The 23,131-nt window shown below is 36.5% G+C and overlaps 1 protein-coding gene across 1 annotated transcript in view; it reads left to right on the forward strand.

Annotated features, from left to right (window-relative positions):
* The first annotated feature begins 4,451 nt into the window (after positions 1-4,451).
* Positions 4,452-23,131, forward strand: part of LOC139740217 (uncharacterized) — an 82,425-nt gene continuing 63,745 nt past the window's right edge. Inside the window, exon 1 of the mRNA XM_071650801.1 lies at positions 4,452-4,580. The gene's annotated coding sequence lies outside the window, so the exon portion shown is untranslated. The remainder of the gene's footprint in view (positions 4,581-23,131) is intronic.

A 23,131-nucleotide genomic window follows, 5' to 3' on the forward strand; every position in this document is an offset into this window, starting at 1 on the left:
TATGCTGTGTTCTGTTTCGGTTTAAGTTTTTGCCAAGTTCTGTTTCATTGAGGTAATGACCACATTCTTTTTTCCTTTTCAATGAAATTATGTTTAACTTCAGGGATTTTGATAGGCTTAATTTAAAAAAAGGCTGCCTTACTGGAATTATGATTACTTGTTGTTGTTGTTGTTGTTGTAGTTGTTGTTGTTGCTCTGTTCCCTTATTTGTTCATTACATAATCTGAGATGTTTCGGCTTTGTTTTGGTTATACATTTTTCAAGTCAGCTTCGTATCACAAAAGCATCATCTATCATTCTATAGAAGTGTGATATTAAAAATCTAACCCTTCTGATAGAATATCAAGATCATATTTTTATGTATACTGATATGACAAGTTTTACTTTTTAAGTATAGTTGCAACTATTGTGCTGTATGTCACATACTACTGTTTTATACCCAGTAACTTGAAACTATGTTGTTGTTTTTAAAGGACTATCTAAGGTAGATTTTTTTTAATGTGTTTCTGCTGTCATTTCCTCCCTGTCTGCATTTTCTTTCTTTCAATCATCCTTTATGTTACCATATTTTATCCCAGCAGAACTGCATTGAATGCATCAGGTCTACAGGCAGAGATCATTTTGTGTTAGATCTAGGACAAAATTGTTTTGAAAATACAAACGTGTAGGAGCGGTAATTCAGGAATTGCCTAATGTGAGCAACTCTGTGACATTGGTGAAAATATGAGCTTTATTGCACAAACTTCATTTTCTGTGAAATATATGAACAATGACCTGCCTGAAGTCAAATTATAGAATCATGCATATCAGCTGTAATTTCAAGGGGGAAAAAATGGTGTTTGATGAGATTTGATTAAACAGGGCAAAGTTATATGCAACAGAAAAACAAAATAAGTTGTTATTCAGGGAAAAATTGATGAAGTTCATATAACGGTGGTCAGTAAATACTTGAAAGCATATTTCAGATCTGCTGCACTCTCTCCTTTTGTTTATGTAAGTAGTATGCTTTTGTAGTTATTTCTTTGTTGATTTAAGTAAATATCTATAATAAACATATTTGTAAATGTTTTACATATGATAAGAATGACAGCACAACTATGAAAACTTATATCCAAGGCTGATACATTTTCTTGATGTAAGATATTCAAGCCAATTACTAGGTGGCACAGCAGTGTGTATCTTTTGATATGCAAGGACCAGTTGAAGAGAGAAAACAATGGTGTAAGAGATCAGCTCTGCAACAATAGCAGCCATGTCCGATATGATAGATCGTCCAGCCTTTGTCCGAGCCAACTGACCCTTTCACTAGGCCCCCGGTCACCACAAAGTGTCCCCCCATTCACGTATGTGGGGGGGGGGGGGGGGGGGGGTGATCCAATGAGTAACCGGAGAGTGTATTAGCGTTCTGTCATCTATAATTCAGCAGGAATTGTTCACGAACACCCTATCGTGTCCGTAAGTGGTTCTTAAAAGAATACCTCCCTTTGCATGCCCCTCCCTTCACCCCCCCCAACCGCAAAATGGAGGTTGATGCAATAAAATGACCTTTACTAGTACTTTGTGTGTGTATAATGTGAAGGCATATGCTGTAAAGATGTACATTTGTGTGCCACCTGTTATAAACTAGCACACATGGCTTACCTCTATTCACAGAGCTCGCTGCAACTACATAAGAGAAAGCTGAACGATGATATTGTTCAACCGCCCCCTTCCAATTGATAGGGGGCAATTGATAATCAATTTGTTAATAGACCAGTCTGTTGGGCATGCCAGTTTACAGTCACGAATGTATCTAATATGTTGTGATGACATAAGTAAAAGAAATTGTCTTTCTTTTTGTGGTGTCAACCATCATAAGCTGGTAGAATTCATCTTACCAGCGTTGTCATCATCATTAGCATGCTTGGGCTATTAAGGTACCTGTAAGGCAACCTTAATTGTACTGTGGATGTATGCCACTACTTATACTCTTGAGTATGTTTTCCATATTAGTCCTTTCAAATCTCATGGTTGTGTCATAAAGAGTCAGTTGCGTAATCCTGAGGATGTGATATATATTTCAAGACTGATTGTCACAATTTTTGGTTTGACCAATTTTTGGTAAATCTTTTAAAGTCAGCTGGTGTGGCATGTCGCTTCGTATAGTTACCCGAGACTTCTCAGTGTCAAACTTTGATGTGCCTTGGCTATCAAGTTTTTCAGCCCTGGTCAGGTACAAAAATGGAAGGGAAATGCAGAAAGAGAAGAATTAGGGGATGAAGAAGAAGGAGAAGGAAGAGGAGAAGAAGAAGATGATTTAGAAAAGAAAGAAAAAAAAAGAATATGAAGAAGTAGAAAATGAAGATGATGAAGAAAAAGAAAAACAAAAAAAGAGAAGAAGCTGAGGAAGAAGTAGAACATGAAGGAGATTATAAAGATGAAGAAAAGAAAAAGAAAAGAAGAAGATGAAGGAGAAGTAGAACATGAAGGAGATTATAAAGATGAAGAAAAGAAGAAGATGAAGAAAAAGATGACGAGTGGCAGAAAAATAATGGGAAGAATGTGAACATTTATTAGCCGTTTTGGGATTATTTGCAAATTTGTGAAGAGCCGTCAAGTGCGCTAGCGATGCATGCACTTTTATTACGGGGGTACTGTGCTGCCTCATTAGCTACGCTAGATGAGAGAAACATGTGTCCACTAGAGTCCAGTTTTACATGATATATTTGTTCAAACCTTTGCTTGGCTGAGTGGGGAAAAATTTCTACCACTGATACTCGATGGGAAAGCAGTATCCCTCTCATTCTTTGTTGACATATTTATAATATTTTCACTTTTATAGGAGGAATATTTCATTTGGGAAAATTGTTACTCCTTTTTGCCTGTAGTAAACTCTGATGCATATCGTGATTTTTTTGTTTTGTTTTGTTATGAGAGATGGCTGGGCAGCTTTTGTAATTTACCTTTTGGGGATGTCACAAATGTATAATGGTTGGTTACAGAAATAAATAGATGAATACATCCATGTTTCATACATGCATAAACTGCTCAATCATCTCTCAAACTTCAGAGGTTATGATGTGGAAATATATGTACGCTGTATATATATGTATATATATATATATATATATATATATATATATGTGTGTGTGTGTGTGTGTGTGTGTGTGTGTGTATAAGTTATACTGTGTAGGTATAGGGAAAATATATTATACGAATAATTTATGAGTTGTGAGTGCATAGGGCACGAATATCGCAGGAGGCGCGAGATAAGCCACTGGTCTATTCAACAAGGCGCGTAGCGCCGCATGGAATAGACCAGTGGCGAATCTCGCGCCGAGTGCGGTATTACGTGCCCCAATGCACGAACAAAATCATAAATTATTCGTTTTATACAACACCTTGTCCACAATAACAGTACTAAATTAGTGACCGCCAACTCAGGAAGGCCCAAAAATAAATGTAACAATTAGGCCGAGAATTGTAAACCACCCTGTGTACTGCTTTCAAACACTCGTCATGATTTGACCACACAGATCACAGTCAGGAATCACAAACTCCGCAGGGTCTAGCGTTATACCCATTCTACGCTAACGTTAGATCGAGTTTAAAAATAGGCCTGACTGTTAGGCCGATCTGAGATGTCGGTAGATCTAGTAGTAGGTCTAGACTTTGTCTATTTCTGAAAATGATTTTGTAAAAAAACACAGAAAAATAATCAAATTACGGTTTCTCAACTTGAAATGAAGTCTTGATTTTGGGATCACTGTGGTCCACGTAGCAGATCAGAGTCAAAAGTAAAAACACAGCAGTAGGTATAAAGGCAGCAATACATGTAACTAGCTAGGTAAAGTAGCTGCGCGTACACGTATAACGTTGCAGTACTCCACGCCGCGCCTGCCTGGTCGACTGTGAGACTTACCAGCAGCGCAGCAGCGCAGCCGGCCAGCATGTACAATGTAGTTTGCTGGCGCTTTGCTGCTGTGAGCCACAGAACTTTGGTGAGCGGCCATGCATTAGTAGCCCCCCGCGAAGCCGTGCTATAGTACCTTTGAGCCGTGCAATAGGCCCCTGCCAGGGGCCTATTGTATGGCTGTCACTCTCAATGAGTTTGATAGGTATTTTCTATTGAATGTCATGTGACATGTTCTTGGCCAATCACAATTCGACATCATTCTGAGGTGTTGTATAAACATATATGTTTATGTGTTGCATATGTGCGTAAGTGCATCAAGAAAGATATATGGTATGCTTGTGTCAAGTGAATCCATTTCAAGAAAGTGTGATGAAAGCCTTGCATATTTGAAACCAGTTTTTATGTACAATAGTGTGCATTTTTTTTTAGTACAAAATGTTTTTTTTATTTTATTCCTTCATTCTTGTACTTTTCCAGCTCGCTCCAAGAAGACATCACGCGGGCGGAGCAGAACGTGAAGTCCATCAGCGAGGAGAACAAGACAAAGAACGCCCAGCAGAACGGCGCCGTGTGTCAGATTTGCCACAAGACGAAGTTTGCCGACGGCGTGGGCCACTCCTGCAACTACTGCAACCTCAAGTCGTGCGCGCGTTGCGGTGGGCGGGTCACGCTACGATCCAACAAGGTATAAACCACCTTTTCTTTTTTCATTGCAGTCCTATTTCTGTGATTGAGAACCCCAAATTCATGTAATCCTCAGCATAATATATGCTCTCATAATCATTTGAAATGAAGATCTTTTGACTGAAGAGCTATCTTTTCCAGCAACTTTGTTAATGATGTGTGACACATTGTGGGAGTCGGGTGCCTTTGAATGTTTTTGCAGATAGATGGTGCTATATAAATGCTGTTTGATCGTCATCATCATACAAGGTTGTATATTGTTATATCATCCTCTATGGCCCGAATTCACGAAGGTGGTACCTAAATGAAACCATGGTTTAAACCATGGACAAAAACCATGGAGCGCCAAGTGTTGCACGGAATATTTCGTTACAAAATAGATCATTTCGTTGACAAAAAGACTGTTTTGTTAACGAAATTATCATTTCGTGGATGAAATGTTCTTTTAGTTACAAAATGTTGTCATTTCGTTACAAAATATTTATTTCATCGACGAAATGACTGATTTCGTAACGAAATATTCCATGCGACACTTGGCGCTCCATGGTTTTTGTCCATGGTTTAAACCATGGTTTCATTTGTACCACCTTTGTGAATTCGGGCCTATGAGTGCTGACTGTCACAGAATAGATCCATACCATTGTACACACTATCCAAAGTCCCTGGCGCAGACAGGGTCAAAGAACAGATACACTGAACATCATGTAAATTTCTCTCTATGCCTATCACCCTGATTGCACTGGAGGCATCATTTTCAGATTATCCTTTAATCCTTTGAGTGTTGTGAGTGCTGATTGGCATGGGAAACTCCATAACATTGTACACACTGTCTTAAGTTCATTTCACTAAATGGTTTAAAGGGATCGTAGAGTTTTGGTTGAGACCTAATTTCAGGTTTCTAACATTTTTTGGTGAGATAATGAGAAACCTCTTATGAAATATGAAAGAGCATGTAATTCCATGAGGAATTCAACATTTATTTGATGAAAATTGGTTTTGAAATGGCTGAGATATTCAAAACAGAGCGATTCTAATTAAGTGTGGAACCCACATTTTATTACGATCGCTTTGTTTTACTTTGTTTTTGGATGTTTCAGTCATTCCAAACCCGATTTTCATCAAATAAACTTTGAATTCCTCTTTAAATGGCAGAGCTCTGTACTATTTCATAAGTGTTTTCATGGTATCTCGCAAAATGTTAAAAGCCCAATTCTCATCTCCACCAGTACTGTACCATCCCTTTAAGTCATTTGTTGGATTTTATTTATTTTGTGGCCAGGTACATGTATGTGTGCTCCATGAGGTGTATTATATGTGGACTGAGAAAATTTTTGGCAACATCACTGGAGCTTGACTTCAGCTGAGAATTTCTAATGTTTATTGTGGCTGGGGCGACAAGACCTCGTATCTACAAAATGTCAAATGTTCAGGAGAGCCAATAAACATGGCAGCCAAGGCACTGTATCAAATGGGAGAGCCTTTCCTTTGACATTCCATGGTGGTTTCATTTTGGGGGGTAAAACAGCTAGGATTTGGACTGCACATCACTGAACTGATTATCTGACCATTAATCAAAAAAAAAGGTCATTTTCACCAAAATTTCAAATACGAGGTCTTGTCCTGCAGCGACGTTGTGATCCAGTTGTCACTATGGAAACAGATGCTTTGGAATGAAATTATTGTGATAAAAGGGATCAAGATCATGGCCTTTGTACTTCTACCAAAAATCTAGTTTTCTGACCATAGCTTCAGCTGGGATAATGTAACTTTGTACAAAGAATACCAACACATGTAACTTTTTTAGAATGAATAGACAGTTATTTGGTTGAAGTTACAGGATGTAAGGTCAAATTGTAAGGTCAAAGGTCACAAAGCTATAGTTAAAGCCTTCCTCTTTCCTGCTGTAAATGTTTAGAAAGTCTAATGGGGACATACATTTGTGTTGTAGTGGATGTCAATAATGTGAGCAATGTAAGTAGATATATAGAGGTCAGCACTCGTAAGTCAGTGGTCAAGATTAATGATGTCCACTGTAAATGTAAATGAAGGGTCATTTATACTTGTTACCGAATATAATGATTAGTTGAGAAGTTGCCAGCGTGCATCCAAGTCAGTTGCTTAATGTTGATCAAGTCAGTTGCTTCAGTCTAAATTTTGTATTAGTTCCAACTACATGACATGATGAATGTTCTATGTTTGAAATACACCTACTGCATGTTTATACTATGCATATATACACAATAAAATACATACATACATACATACATACATACAAATATATAATACATACACAAATATGTGATATGTCATCACAAATTGCATGTAATATTGGAAAAATAATTTTTTAGTTTTTGGCAGATCTGAATTCGTTAGATGCTATCTTAAGCTTTAGACTGATGTTTGATTTGCCCCACTTCATCACATAGAAATATCTTCAAAGAGAATGAAGAATTAGACACCTGTAAAGGATATATTGCCAGAGTTGGCTTCACATGCATTTTTCTTCCTTTTACTTTAGGAGCTGGATTAAAGAGAAGGGTACACATTCCCTGGTGGTTTTAGCTTAAGAGGGATTATAAGTCTTTGATATCACCTGGTTGAAAAATCATCAACATGAATACAAATATATGAAGAGTTTGTTTGCAAAAACTGATAAGTCCATATTTACCAAATGGAGATATTTGCGATTAAAGGTCAAGAAAAATAAGGAGAATAATCAGAAAATTTTTGCTTCTTTTGACCATAACTTCAAAAATGTAGCTTTATATGTAGTGACCAATATATCATTTAAAAGGTATTATTTTGTACTTTATGACAGAGACCGTACTTCAAAATCTTCAAAAATTGACTTACTGGTTTTTGCAAACAAACTCTTCATATCATGATATACATATTTGTATCTGTATGTGCTTTAATTTTATAGATACACATAATCATATAATATGTAATAGTGTGTAGACAGTGTTTATTTTCTTCAAAGTTATGCTTAAAAAAGAAAACAGATGGCCAACTGCAGTAGTGTCCACTTTAGTATTATTATCAATCAAGAAGTTAGCTTTGAATGTTTTAATGGTATCCTATAATGAAGTGCATTAATACAGATGTATAAAGAGGAATCGTAGTATCCTTTGTAGTAGAAGAGAACTGATGCGAAGTATACCAGCTAGAAATTGAAGTTGTTTGCACTCATTTTTGAGTGATTTATCCTCCAGTTTTCTGGAGGTGGAGGGGAGGGTAGCCGACTTTGTGTTGAGTTTTTCAAACTAGAACAGCTTTGGAATGAGCTGAAGACTGCATTCACAGCAGTGAATGGTACGGTCTATCCAGTTTTTAGTCCGCATAATGTGAATGTATAGATGGTAGTGCCTCTGAATGCATGTACTTTTACTGTATGTTTTCTCTGCTTTGAAGTAGATGTCTGTCTGCGGTGGCAGTGTGGGTAGACCTGGGGGGGGAGGTGAAGTGCTCTTTAGAAGTGGAAGCTTTTATAAAACTAGTACTCCAAAGAAACACCAGGATTGGATTTCAAGGATATTGGCCAGAGTCAAACCTAGTCTAAATAACGCAGAATGTACAGAAGCTTCACTTTTTTTGGGGGGGGGGGGGGGGGGGGGTGGACCATAGTTTATGCTGCCTCCATCTGACTGGAATCATCATAACTTAAACAGGCTGTGGGTTTTAATGGAGGATTTTAAAAGTTGATAGCAATTTGAAAAGAGAACAAATACAGTTGGAAATGGAAGAAGAAGAGGAGGATGAGGAGGAGGGAGGAAGTTTATTTTCTTTTTAATGCCCAAGTATTATGAACCCAACAGGATAGGCTTGTAGTTGAAATTCTTGCTTGTCCTATAGATAAAAGCAGCTTACTTTTACTTGCCAGAGATATTTTATGTGTGTGTGAGTGTGTGCAGGTGCATGATTATGTGTGTTAACCCATATCAGTTTGATCTATAGGATATCCTATATAGTTTGCCTTAACACAGATCTACAGGGTAATCCATAGCAGAAATAATGATAATGTCATAAATGGAGCTTTTAGATAGCACCTGAACTCTGACCTCTGCATCCCACAATCCCTTACCTCACTTCCTGTTACTATTGTTTGGATGGGCAATCACTTTTTAGAAGTTTACAGCTAACAGAATAGGTCTACATCTACCTGAGATCAAACAATGTCATAAGCATTCTTAATTAACTCTAGTCCTATCCATAGGTTTATGGGTTAGACCACACTATTCATAGTCCACAGAACTTTACTTGTCAGTTTCCATTCAATATTTCTTCATATTTATAAGCATCAGGGGCATATACCTTATGAGATATATACAATTCGAAAGCTTACATGAAAATTTTCAAAAATGATAAATTGTCTTTTTGTATAATGACTTATATTTTTCATAAGTGAATATCATTATTCATAAATTTGTATTTCATAATCAAGTTAATATCATGTGATGTCACATGATTCAGCAGACTATTCTGATTTACATTTTATATCAAAGACCATTTTTTCTCTTTCAATTGATATATAGTTTTCCATAGTTTTCTTCTTGTAAGTGTAAGTGACATCATTGTGAAATTGAGAGAGTACAGTTAATAGTTATATGAGTGATTGTGGTTGAAATAATCTCGAGCGCCAACAGCTTCTAAATTGCATTAAGATCCCAGCAGGTGCATGTATGGGTTATGTGGATGACTAAATAGATTTATGGCAAAACGAAAGTTCAATAGAAAGTAAGAATATCTACACTGCTTTAATAGTTTCAATACCTTTGAAGTAGGAGAGTGAATTTAGAAAATTACTATCTGAACATGTTGCATCTTCCCTTTTATATACAAGGAAGCAAGAAGGAGAAAGAGAGAGAGAGAGATAGAGAGAGGAAGAAAGAGATGAAAGTAAGCAGAATTTAAAGATTTGATATATTCAATGTATAATGCATATTGCATTTAAGAGCATTATAGGTATGCGTATCATGATGATCACCCAGATTGCATGTGTGAACTAACCCATTTATTTTAGCAAGGTGTGTTCTAACTCATTTATTTTCGCAAGGTATGTTCTGTCAGTGGTTCCTGTATATGCATGCCCGTCTCTCTAGATCATGAAAAAAAGAAGAGTGTGATAAAAGTACTGATGATGTATTCTAGAGGAAAATGCGGGGCCCTTGTCTTCAGAGGACCATAGTATACATGCATGTTTCTAGCACAAGTTTAGCATGAGAGGCAGTCTGCTTGGAATTGAGTTGGAAAATTATGGACTGACTAAAGTGTCGTCACTGTACATACCATCTAGGAGCAGACGGTATTCATGAAAGAATTCAACTCTCATCTGTAATTAAGTATTGATAAAGTGATCTAAGGTTGTGTATTGCATTGTTGAATGCTGACTTCTGTAGATCTCAGAACAATGTATTGTGATTAGTGAAGTCTTGCATAAGGTTTTTTAAAAAATCCTATTTGCAAGAGAAAAAAAATATTCACAAGAATTGAGGCTTAGATATTTTCTTTGTGATATTGATAATTGTGCAAAAAGTTCTCATCTATACATCAGGCAAAGTTTGCATATTTCTGCCTGTTTATGGTAGAACATTTCTTCTTTGTACCATTGTGAAATTGCATGTCTGCCATGTAAATGTAGATTACATTGATTTTTCCTGATGTTAAGACTGTAGTAGAACAGTTCTTTTCTTCCTAGGAATTTGCTACATACTGTAAAAGTGGTTTCTTTCGCGTACAGGAACTTTCGCGGTTTCCATCAGTGTGGACTTTTTCGCGTGTGTTTAAATTTGCGGTCAGTAATGATAGCGTTGTATAAGCGACGAGTTCAAAACATTTTCGCGTGATGTTAAATTTGCGGTTCAACCTCAAAGCGCGAAAAGCGCGAAAATAAAACCACCGCGAAAGAAACCACTTTTACAGTAGATTCCTGTCACAATTTGCTTTTGCTCTGTGTGTGTGTGTGTGTGTGTGTGTGTGTGTGTGTCTGTGTTTGTGTGTGTTTTGGATATCTATAATGCACAGTGTACCACATAGGTTTTTATTGGTTGGTTTGGTTTCAAGGGACCATAGTAGTCTGCTATCAAGACTCCTTGTGAGCTCTACTTAAAAGAGGAAGCAATACAGCGAGAACCGAACAGACTTGAAATTCGGCCAGCGCAAAACCTGTCCATTTTCATGGAGTGAAAGTGCAATTCATGAATAGCATGGCCCTGTCGATGATTAACCCATTAAAGACTAGTCCCGAATATACGCGGGCAAGTGTCTATAGGAAATGTGTGTTATGGAGAAATCAGCTCGTCCTCAATGGGTTGATATACAGATAAGACATTTTATGTCCAAGCAGTTGAGATCTACCCCTCATAACCACCCATGTTGTCAAATCTACCAGTGATTTTTTTTTTCAAATTCCGATATTGAGAAAGTGCCACCATTGTATTAGCCATTCTATTGCACTAGATGCTGCAACAGGCTGTTAAAATACAAGTTTAATCTGAGACGAGCAAACCCATAGCTTTCATTTAGAATTGTTGATGAAGCCAATAGGCAAATAGAAAATGATGCCATGGCTGATCGGGTGTGGCCACGTTTATCTGTCCAGATTCAATACCTTCAGGTGGACAGTTTGCTACAATTGTCTGGATTTGTGCTCTGGTGATATCCTCTTAACCCGTTGAGGACAAGTCCGGAGCATACTCGGGCAGGTGTCTATGGGAAATGCGTGTTGTAGCAAAATCAGCCCATCCTCAATGGGTTAAATGTGGCTGCAGCGGTGGAGGAGAGAGTACTCTTGTCAAAGAAAACCAAATTTTCATCCCGCCTGAACATCGTGGCTAAAGATAAAGAAAAGTCATTTTTAAGTTGCCAAGAAGAAAAAAAAGCAACATAGTATCGAGAGCCGTAGCAGAGGAAGGCGTAGTATAATTATGAGGAATGATATGGTAAAAATGGTATTACAAAATTTTCAAGTTTTATTGTTATCATGCATGGCAATTTTTTGGCTCCTTTTTTTTTTTGGGGGGGGGAGTGGGGGGTTATTTGAATCGGAAGGCACTGAAGTGTTCTGCAAACGGTAATACTTTAATAACATTCCTAAAGTGTATGTGTGTGTGTGTGTGTATGTGTATAACCCATAGAATACCATGCTAGCCATTTTACTGGCATGTAGGCCAGAAGTTGTAAATTGCAAAATTGTAATGGCTTTCCTTTATAATTGTGTTCAATGTGATATGCTTCTGTTTCTTCATTTCATGAAAAGAAATATCTTAGCAGTATCATGTCACTGTATGCTGCAGTCACTCAGTTGCTATGGATTGGACCAAATGTAGGGTTGATGAACCTTTGCGTCTAATGGGTTAAGTTACATGATATTAAAGCAGCTGTGCAAGGATAGTGTGTCTTCATATTGCTGCCCTTGTCAGAGAGATACAAGTGTATTGCCTCAGCTATCGCAATATTGAGCAGTTTCCACGCAGATGCACATATGTGTATTAGCCTTCCAAAGGTCCGTCTTTTTTGAGGACGTCAATATGTGATGGTCGGTTGATGTCACAGTTGCAACTCCTGTAATACCATCTTGTGGGCGAGACACGTTTCAGAAGATTTACCAAGTGTGCAAATACATGGCATAAATATTTTCATCTGAATATAGTAACCCACGTATTACACTGTTCTGACTTCCTTCATATTTGGAGTCAGAAATAGATGTATGATGCATAATTTGTTTCATAAGAAGACTGTTTTTCCTCTTTAAAATGACATATTACAGTGTGAGGGATGAGCTAGTTCATTTGTTTACCGGGTGTTCAACACATGACATCAGTATTTGCATCAGAAAAGTAATCCATGCATTACACCATTCTGACTTCATCAATGTTTGCAGTTAGAAATAGACGTATGATGCATAATTTGTTTCGTGAGGGAGGAGCTAGTTCACGTAACCTAAATCATTTTTTTTTTTGCATATTAAATCTTTCATCACTAATTTGTGTGCACCATCATCTCACATCACAAATACGACCTGCACCAGCTGCATTGATTATTTACTTTGAATTTTTCATTTATCATTTGTGATGAATGTATTGTGGTATTTAAGTTCCATTTGTATTATCTCGTTTGGATTTGGGCCATGCTTTTAAACTTCATCTTTGCTGTGGCTGTATACATTATGCAAATGTGCCTTTGAAATGCATTTGGATCATAACGACTTTCTGACATTGATTTTTCATCCCCCAATTTCATCATGTTTATCTTTGGCAGTGCAAAGGGTTACCAGACCCCTTATTTCTGTTTCTTCTTTCTCTCTCCATTTCTTTTTATCATTATCCTCTCTTGCATACCATAGCCGTCACCTGAAAAAGCTGCAGGCAAATCGGAGGTATTGTTTGAAGTCCATCCAAAAAATTGTCTTCTAACCGATGATATAATCACAATATATAACCCCATCCTTTTACTTCCTAATTGTACACTCTAGCGTAGAGAGCAGTTTCGCTGGGTGCTATTTTCTGTTATAATGCATGTTTTTCTCCTCTTCTTAAACCTCTCCTTCTTGTATACACCCCTAGCTTATTCCTGTATAATGGATCTATTTGTCTGTAATACTTAACTTATCCTCACTTTAATAGTATTCTTTCCTTTCTTTTTTGATGCCGTTGCCCAATCTAGACTAAATGGTTGTGTGTTCACGAAGTCTTGTGTTAGTGGAGTGCTGAGGTATTCATGCTTCTATTTTTACTACAGAGAAAATACATGAAATAGTCGTAGGTCAGTCTCATAATTCTCACTGACTGGCAACACATTTCATGTGATTTGAACATAAGTATTTTGGCAAGCTCTTATGTCACCAAACCAATTTGAATTTTTGCACCGGATTTGAATGGCACAATATGCCCCTCCCTTGAGATATTACCGTATAAATTAAATGTGCATAGGCTTCTGATAAAATGATATGCGATGGTTCTATGAAGGCCGATATAGTGCAGTGTTTTTCTCCTGGTATGATGTTTAGGTGGGGTAGATTTTTTCTCTCTTTCGGTACTGCCAACCTTGTGAAAATTGCATAATATCAAAAAGGTTTTTTTACTGGTTTCTGCCTAGACTCACTCACTCGAAGATGACAGCTACTGGCATTGCAAAGTCATGAATTATTACCGAAAGTTTCAATCTGTGGTTTCGAAATGCTATTTTGAGCACGTAATAAGTCCCCGCGACCGTGTCTCCCTGCTTTTATTCCTCCCTTAATAACGCTTCAGAGCCCTCAATTGGAACTGTTTCCCGATCTCCCCCTGCCCAGCTCTCTCAACATCAATTTAATATGTAACCCCCATAAAAAGAACCCCCAAAAACAAAACATAAAAGAATTTATATCATGTTCGTCCCACAGAAGTGTGTCCCTGATGTTCTTTTGGTGATATTTCATAGATCAGTTTGTGTTTGTACCACCTGTTTTGTCACCCACGATCCTGTGGTTTTCTATACAAACTTTCTATGTAATGAGGCTACAGCCCACGTTTGTCCTTGTGAAACACCCCATCACCGAAAATTCTATTCAAAATGCTGAAAGGTTTCCTTTTGTGTCACTTTCGTTGAAAAGCAGGCTTCATAAAGCTTTCATCGGCATCTGCTAACATGTTGCCTATTTATGTATGTACTTATTCATTTATTCATTGACATGCTCAGCTTTTCATCTACTCCATTATTTATTTATGTATTTTGTATTCATTTATTTATTGCACTTCCAAGAACATCAACAATGACGACTAAAATGTTGAGAGTACACAAATAAAAATAGTATACATACAGACATCAACTATTTCCTGCTCATTAAATTAGAATCAATATTAAGAGTGCAAATCTGGAGATTCTCATTGGTTGTTGATGTGAAAGCATCAAAACAAACAAACAATGTAATTAAACTTCTTGTAGAGGTTAAATTACAAATGTACCTCTAGGAGGGAGGGGGTTGTTTCTGTTAATCTGAGTGTAGTAGTGTCCCAAATAACAGGAAACATATACAAATAATGCAAGAATTGTTTAAAATAGTTTGGACTGGCTTAGCCACAGTCAAACTTCTTGTAGAGGTTAAATTACCTGTACGGGGGGAGGGGGTTGTTTCTGTTAATCTGTAGTAATGTCCCAAATAACAGGAAACATACAAATAATGCAAGAATTGTTTAAAATAGTTTTGACTGGCATAGACATAGTCAAATTTCTTGTAGAGGTTAAATCACCTCCACGGAGGAGGGGGTTGTTTCTGTTAATCTGTAGTAATGTCCCAAATAACAGGAAACACACAAATAATGCAAGAATTGTTTAAAATAGTTTGGACTGGCTTAGCCACAGTCAAACTTCTTGTAGAGGTTAAATTACCTGTACGGGGGGAGGGGGTTGTTTCTGTTAATCTGTAGTAATGTCCCAAATAACAGGAAACATACAAATAATGCAAGAATTGTTTAAAATAGTTTGGACTGACATAGTCATAGTCAAACTTCTTGTAGAGGTTAAATTACCTGTGCGGGGGGAGGGGGTTGTTTCTGTTAATCTGTAGTAATGTCCCAAGTAACAGGAAACATACAAATAATGCAAGAATTGTTTAAAATAGTTTTGACTGGCATAGACATAGTCAAATTTCTTGTAGAGGTTAAATCACCTCCACGGAGGAGGGGGTTGTTTCTGTTAATCTGTAGTAATGTCCCAAATAACAGGAAACACACAAATAATGCAAGAATTGTTTAAAATAGTTTGGACTGACATAGTCATAGTCAAACTTCTTGTAGAGGTTAAATTACCTGTGCGGGGGGGGGGGGGGGGGGGGGGGGGGGGGGGGAGGGGGCTGTTTCTGTTAATCTGTAGTAATGTCCCAAGTAACAGGAAACATACAATAATGCAAGAATTGTTTAAAATAGTTTTGACTGACATAGTCACAGTCAAATTTCTTGCAGTCATAGTCACGAATTACCAAAAGAAATGGGAAATTTGATAGGATTGGTAAGTGATCTTAAATTATGTCATGATAGCCAAGCAAACATAAATTGTTAATGAAGATTGAAGATTTTTACCAGAGCACTTAAGAAACTAAAATGCTAAATGATTAACAACTTCACTTCTAGCAAAATCCATATTGGCAGGTTTTAAGCTACCACATTACTCCATATTCCACTTCATTCACAGAAATAAAGTAAAATCAAGTAGACAATGTAGGAGAATTTTCATGAGGATTGAAAGTAAAATAATATCAGGAATTCTAAATGTCATATATGTTTTGGGATTGTGCTTTTAATGCAAAACAGGGCTCTTGCAACTGATTGAAACATTTCCCTACATTGAAGTAATTAAGCACCAATTTAATCAGTGTTGAGGAATAGCCGTAATAAAAATCATTGGCTTAAAGATATTCATGCTGGAGATGCTCCGACAAGTGTGCAACCTCCTGGATATGTATATCTAGTGGATAGGACACCTGTCCAGTGATCAGTAGGTTATAGGTTTGAATCCTGCCCTAGTATGTCTGCCCATGATCTTTATTGTGGCTACTACTACTGATTAATTCTGGGTGTATTTACCTCGATGTAGGGCAATTTGTCAATCAGTTGCAGTAAAAAAACAACTCGACGCAAGGATTTTCATTCATTTATTGAAACCAGTGCTGTGTTGTATAAAACTATAGTAACTCTACAATTAATATCTAATATGAAATCAATGATAATCATCGGTGACATTTTAGCTTTTTGATTGGCTGTAAAACTGGTGTTACCTTTGTAGTTACCATTGATTGAAGAGTAACCATCTGTCTTAACCTGTTGAGGACAAGTCTCAAGTATACTCGGGCAGGTATCTATGGGAAATGCATGTTGTAGCAAAATCAGTCCATCCTCAGTGGGTTAAAGATATATAGTTTCATGCAACAGGACCCAGAAAAGCACAAACACAAAGAGATATTTTTCTAAACATTCATACAGCACCAGTTTGGTGTGATTCCTTCATCTACAGGGAATGTCATTTAAATAAGACTCATAAATCAATAATTTCAATGCGCTTCCACTGAGATTTCTGTGTGCGTGTGTTTTTTTTTGTGTGTGTGTGCCAACGGTCTATTTCAAATTGAAAGGAGAATTTATCCCAAGAATGTTGAATTTGGCAGTTGCTTATTGAATTCAAGTGCAAGTTCAATTTCAATTCATTTCTGAAATCCTTCTTTGAAGAAAAAAAAATTATGCACAAAAATACAACAATGATACATTGATTATAGTAAAAGAAGATTTTCTGAGGAAAATCAAGATTTAAAAACAAATTTGATTTGAGTCACGAAGTGCACAGTTTGATTTTATTTTTAGATACAAACAAAAATGATAATGCTTAAAGAGATCATAGATTAACAAAACTTGGGGGATCTTTGAGAGAATTCTTCTTTTTCATTTATCAAGGGAGATGTATGAATTTCAAACCTCATCATTACACCTGATCTGGAATTGTGGAAAGAATACACACTTTCCGCCAAAAATGTACTATTTCTTTTATGTGTGATGCCTCAAAGTATACAAAAGAATTTTCCGGAGGATTCATACAGTTCCACATTAAATAAATTGAATAAATTGTGACTTCACATCATGAAGGATAGTTTTGAGATTTGTACTCAATATCAGAAATGTTTTGTTTTTCTAGTATACTTCTCAAAAACTTTTATGAGCAAGCATGTTAGTGTCATATTCATCTAGAGTAGATTGTAACATACCCAATCACAAGTAGGAATGGGCCTATATAAAGAAGTAATTACTCTAGTTTCCTATAATTCAGACAATTGCAAACTTATTCAGTGTTTCTTCAGAGGCTCTGAATCTTCCATGGTAACCTTGAAAATTTTATGATGATTGCGATTTATACAATGTGCAAGAAATGAAGAGAAGAATAGAATAACTGTACAAGAAATAAAGGGAGACATAGAATAACAACAAAAACATCATGTAAAAGACTTATTTTGGGGTAAAATGATGACCTATCTCTTCAGCATTTATAAGTATCGATGTACAATTCTGGTGTGTAGATTATTGTCTAGTTTGTATCTTAAAGGTACAAACGTACTATTCTAGTCTTCCCTAGAACAGAACATTTCTAGAATAGTTGTGTCTATCAGTGGTTGTCAGTGTGTCCCTTGTTTTTCCTCTTATGTTGAAGTGAAGTACTATTTTCTGACCTTTCCACTTTTATATTCTCTTTTCTGTTTAAACTATTGTGTGCTGTGAGTGGCAATTGACACAGAAAACCTCATAGCATTGTATACAATGTCTAAAGTGCCTGGCACAGAAGGGGTTAATCCTTTGTGTACTTTGAATGCTGATTGGCATAAAAAAACCTCATAGCATTACACTGTAAAAACATCGGTGTTAGAGTTAACACCATGGGTGTTAAATCTAACACCGATCAAACTTCAATAGAGGACCACACCCACAGGTATAGAAAATGTATCGTGACGGTGTTAAAAAGTGTTCACCTGGCACTTCGTGGTGTTAATTTGACACTGTGGCTGGTGATATTTTTGACACTGCGCTAGAGTTAATTCATTAATGACACCACATGGTGTTGATTTGATATTGGTGGTGTTAATTTCAATGGTATAACACCCGTCCAGCTTCAATAGGAGACCACACGAACTGGTGTTACTGTGGTGTAAATGTGTTTACACATTTTTTTTTTGCAAAAATCAAGCACTTTATCGGAAAATTCTTCATTGTCTTGTTGAAGTTAAGAATTAACAAGAAATTCAGTAACTAAGAAACTATTAAAAAAACAATTTTATGTTTTGAAATGACACCCGGAGGTGTTAATCTAACACCATGAATGAGCACCGGAAATTTAACACCAGCTCGGTGTTTCATATTTAACACCGGACTTTTTGCAGTGTATACACTATCCAAAGTAGCTGGCACAGTAAGGGTTAAATGAATGAGTCTTCTTGTCATGATTGTCTGTCAGTTTGCATCTGTGATACTCCACTTGAAGGTTAGCTGTTGAGACAAAAGATTCACTGCATTGATTGTGACTGCATTGACTTTAGACATTATCGCCGACTCAGAGGAAGAAGGAAGTAACTCTTATTGTGTGTGTATGTGTGTATTTATGTATTAAAGTACATGTATATAAGTAAAAAGTAGTAAGTCAGTAAGTAAGAAAGGAAGAGTATAAATTGTAAGTAATGTATGTATATAAGTACAAATTTGAACCAGAATTTTTTATTTTTAAAAGAATTCCTGAAAAGCCTTTTTTTTGGAAATTCAATTTTCATCTATACGAAGTAAAGTGCTTTGCACCATCCATACTCAAACCATGACCTGTAACTTGCTTGTTTAAATTGCTACTGAGAGCTTTCACACTTGCAAAAAAAAAAGTGTTTGCAAAAATGCACCAGGAGCATGTTTGTACATGTGTTTGGAATCTCAGAGTGAACATTAAGAATGTTAATAACAAATATGACATTCAATATGTGACACTGCACCTCAAAACAAACAAAAAGTCGCCAGACATAAAGTTTTAGTTAAGACCATATTCTGAAAGAGCAGACTTTAAGCTTTAAAATGATGTATAACTCAAATCAAATGGACTCTCCTAACCTATCTAAATATTGGAAAGAAAGCAAAAACTCAGGAAAAGTATGAACTGAGAAAAGAGGTTCTGAAGTACAGTGTCTATTCAAGCGCTTAATCTTTACCAAACTGTGCTGGCTGTGCGATGAATGGGACAAAAACAGGAAGTAAACCACCAGAGTAACAACAATAAAGGGATTATCAGATTAAACTGAAATTAAGCATGCCTCATTAAAACATTCTGTCCATAATTAATGCCAACTTTCAAAGCAGTATCACCATCCTTTCAAAAGTTATTAGAGTTGAAAGTGAAGAGTGTGGACAAGGTTTTTCAGAAATGAAAAAGGGATTCTAAAGACACACATAATCACACTATTCTACCAAAAATGTTTGAGATAAACTGCTAAAAACACACTTTCCTGCCCGTTTTATGATACCAAATTTTAGCATAATGTAAAAGAAGACCCGCTCTTTCAGATAATATAAAAAAGTCAAGTTCGGCTAGGTTGACCCATTTCACTTATTTTCAGTCCTCACGCAAAACCAATGTGTGCGACTTTATGTTCGTTTTGAGGTGCATGGTCACAAATAATAGCGGTGTTATCAGTGCACTGGTCTGACCCTCAAACAAAACCTTGTAGTATTTACTTGAGTATGTGCCAATGAATACATGCATGCAGAAAACCATGACTGTAGTAAATGCAAGGTCTAACTGAACTCTTAATTCACAATAGTGTTGTAGAGATTAAACTGTTCATCTTACAAAACGTGCACCCATGCAATTAAAACCTATCTTTTGACCATAATTGGAAATGATTTTAAAAATGTGTTAAGGAGAAACAGGCGGCAAGTTTGCTTTCAGACTAAAACAAGACATGCAAAGATTGCCATAATAGCTGCTTCTGAACGTGTTTATAAATGAGTTCCTTGCCAATCTGAAATGGCTCATTATTTTGTCCCTTGTTATGCATTTCACATCAGGGGGGTGTTCAGTCTTCATAAGTCAGAGGAATTAATGACCGTATGATCAGAAATGGGAATTTGATGGAAATATCTTGCTGAATGCTTCATGTGACGTCATCGTGGAAGTTTGGACGGATATTTCATGGACTTCGCCCGACGAAATTAATGCGTAGATGCATTATGATAGTTTATTGCATGCGCTGGATGAATGAACGATCTTCTTCAAAATGTCAGTGATATTTTGAGAATGTTTGGCATATCCTGAAGACCCAAATGCGTTGATTAGCCGAGTTCTCCGTATTAACATGCAAGGAAAAACTGTGAAATGCTGGCAATGGATCTAAATGTAGGGCAGCGAATCATGGAAAGAAAAGACGGGACAGCAATCGATGAAACAAAAGGCAGGGATTTCCCCGCAATCTGCCTTAATGGCTGCTCTGCTAAAAAGTCCATTTACAATATCAATGTTAAGAAATGCTTCCTTTGAAAAAAAAGAGAAAGGGAAAGTGACAGTTAGAAAATATCTCGAGGCAGTGATGAGTGAGTCAGGAAATCGTAGTTTGCTTGTAATCCAACAAGCGTTAGGAATAATTTCTCTGCAGGTGTCATCATTGGTATTCATCAAATTGGCAACTCTGAATTTTACTGCATATCTTGCTCTCATGGGTAATGAGGCAGAACTGGTTAAATTTGTTAAATCTGCATAAAATCAGAGCAAGTAAAAAGAAAATAATAAATGTCAGTTTGAGACAAGTTTCTAAAGGGATGGTATAGTTTTGGTTGAGATGGGGGATTCAGAGTTTAAATTTTTGAGAGATGATTTAGAAATTATTTAAAAGATATTTAACAGCATACAATTCTAAGAGGGAGTTCAAACTTTATCTAATGAAAATAGGTTTTTAAATGGCCCATATCCAAAATCAAAGTAAAACTAAGTGGTCCATATAAATAGTCAGCCTTATCTTTTATTAATACCTCTTTATTTGTGAATATCTTAGCCATATCAAAACTTTTCTTCAAATAAACTTTGAATTCCTCTTAGATTTGTATACTCTTTCATATATCTATCATCTCACAAAAAGGTTGGAAACCTGAAGCCCCATCTCAACTAAAGCTTTTCCATCCCTTTAAATCATCTAAAATGTGCCATTTAAAGGATCAGCAACAACTTCAGTGATATAGAGGTTTTTGATGATTCTCTTAAGAAAATAACATACTTAACTGGAGGACATTTTTTTGTTACTCTACCTTCAAAAATATTTACAATGAATGATAACAACAATTGTAGAAAGATTCAGCATTAAACCACAGAAATATTCTGGGACTAGATTATTGGAATGAGGGAAAATTAAAATGTCAACATATTTCATTTCTCATCTCAGCTTTCAAATCTTTACTAAGTTTTGATTTGACAATGACTGTGCCACACAGTCTGTGTATCACACTTAGAACTTTTCTTACAGTTCATGATGAGGAAATTTGTGTATTGATTATAGCCAAATAAAAGCCTATGTGCAGGACTGAACATAAAGAACAAAATTTGTTTGGCCAGTAGTTGAGATGTAGGATCTCCCACAATGTGAAATGGCTTCATTATACTAGGGAAATAAAGAAATAATAGGGTCTGTAGGTGGTGGGGGCTGGGGGCTGTCTGAAGGGGTCCATCTCATGGAAACATTGTTGGCAAGAGATTTACATTTCTTTTGAAAGTATTAACATACTGTGAAACCAGATATTTTCATGTGCATGAAACCTTTGTATATTTTGCGAGGAGCCAAGGGTAACAAAAGTGAAATGCATGTGAAATTTTTGTGTTCACAATGCATAGATTGTGATTACACTTAATAGTACTTGCATAATTTTTTTTCATGGTTAGCAATTCACAAATGTTTCATGCCACAAAATGGCCATAGGTTCCATCCAATTAATAAAAGTGTCATGCCATGAATGTTTCTACATGTAGTTTTATGGTACACCAAGCTCCTGCAAATGAATGGAAAGTGCACATCTCTCAGGATCAAATTTCAAACAGCGGAGAAGCAACACAATGATTTTATCCACGTCACACAGTTTTCTGGTTGCTATACACAGCAGTCTCGTTTTCTTTTCAAATTCATGTGATATGACACACGGCTGCCAGAAGCATGACAGCACAGAGAGGTGTATGATTGATTGATGACTTTTTGTTGTTATCTTTCATTGTGAACAAATACTGTTTGAATTCATGAAGCTCCAGCCACGGTTTGGTCCTTGGTACATTTTAAACTGTGAGAAAAAAAAAATCACATGTTTGCACACACCCCAGCAGCAGCTAGACTGGTGCAGTTTGTCACAAACATTGGCTCATTTTATCCAGACCTAAATTGGAAACCTGCATGATCATTATTTTCATTGTTTATTTGTTTGTGTGTTTTGGATGCTTGCTGTGTGTAGAAACACTTAGTTTGTGTGTCTGTGTGTGTGCGCACATGTCTCTCTCTCTCTCTCTCTCTCTCTCTCTCTCTCTCTCTCTCTCTATCTATCTCTTTCTCTCAATATCTGTTTGTGGCTACATGAAACATATATTTCTATTTCTGGGACTAAGCTAAAATTGGACTGGGCATTTCTAGCAGAAATGTGCCACTTTGAAACATAATCATTTGGACAAGTTGCTCCATGCATAGATATTTTGCAAAATGAAGAGCGATAGATGTTTATTTGAAATTTGCAAGGAAAACCCTTCATTCTGGGGTGTTTTTTTTTCTGATTGTTGTTTGATTGCAGGAGCCAGATTCCTTGAATCTCATGCATGGATTCCTTACAAGTTTCTTACACGTCACCACTGACGTGTGTGTACGCATGCAGTAATAGAATATTTCAACTCTTCTAACTGAAGTACACACTGTGGACTCAAACAACAGAGTCCTCATTAGTAGCTTGTAGGCATTTTACAGTCATCTCTAGCAGTTTGTATCTTTCTTTTTGAATTATACTTAATATTTCAGTTTTGCACTTAAGAAAGTCATTGAAGCTCATG

The sequence above is a fragment of the Diadema antillarum genome, unplaced genomic scaffold (genome assembly GCF_040938485.1).
Source record: "Diadema antillarum isolate AM-2024a unplaced genomic scaffold, OU_Dant_1.0 seq00000842_RagTag, whole genome shotgun sequence".
Taxonomy (NCBI): Eukaryota; Metazoa; Echinodermata; class Echinoidea; order Diadematoida; family Diadematidae; genus Diadema; species Diadema antillarum.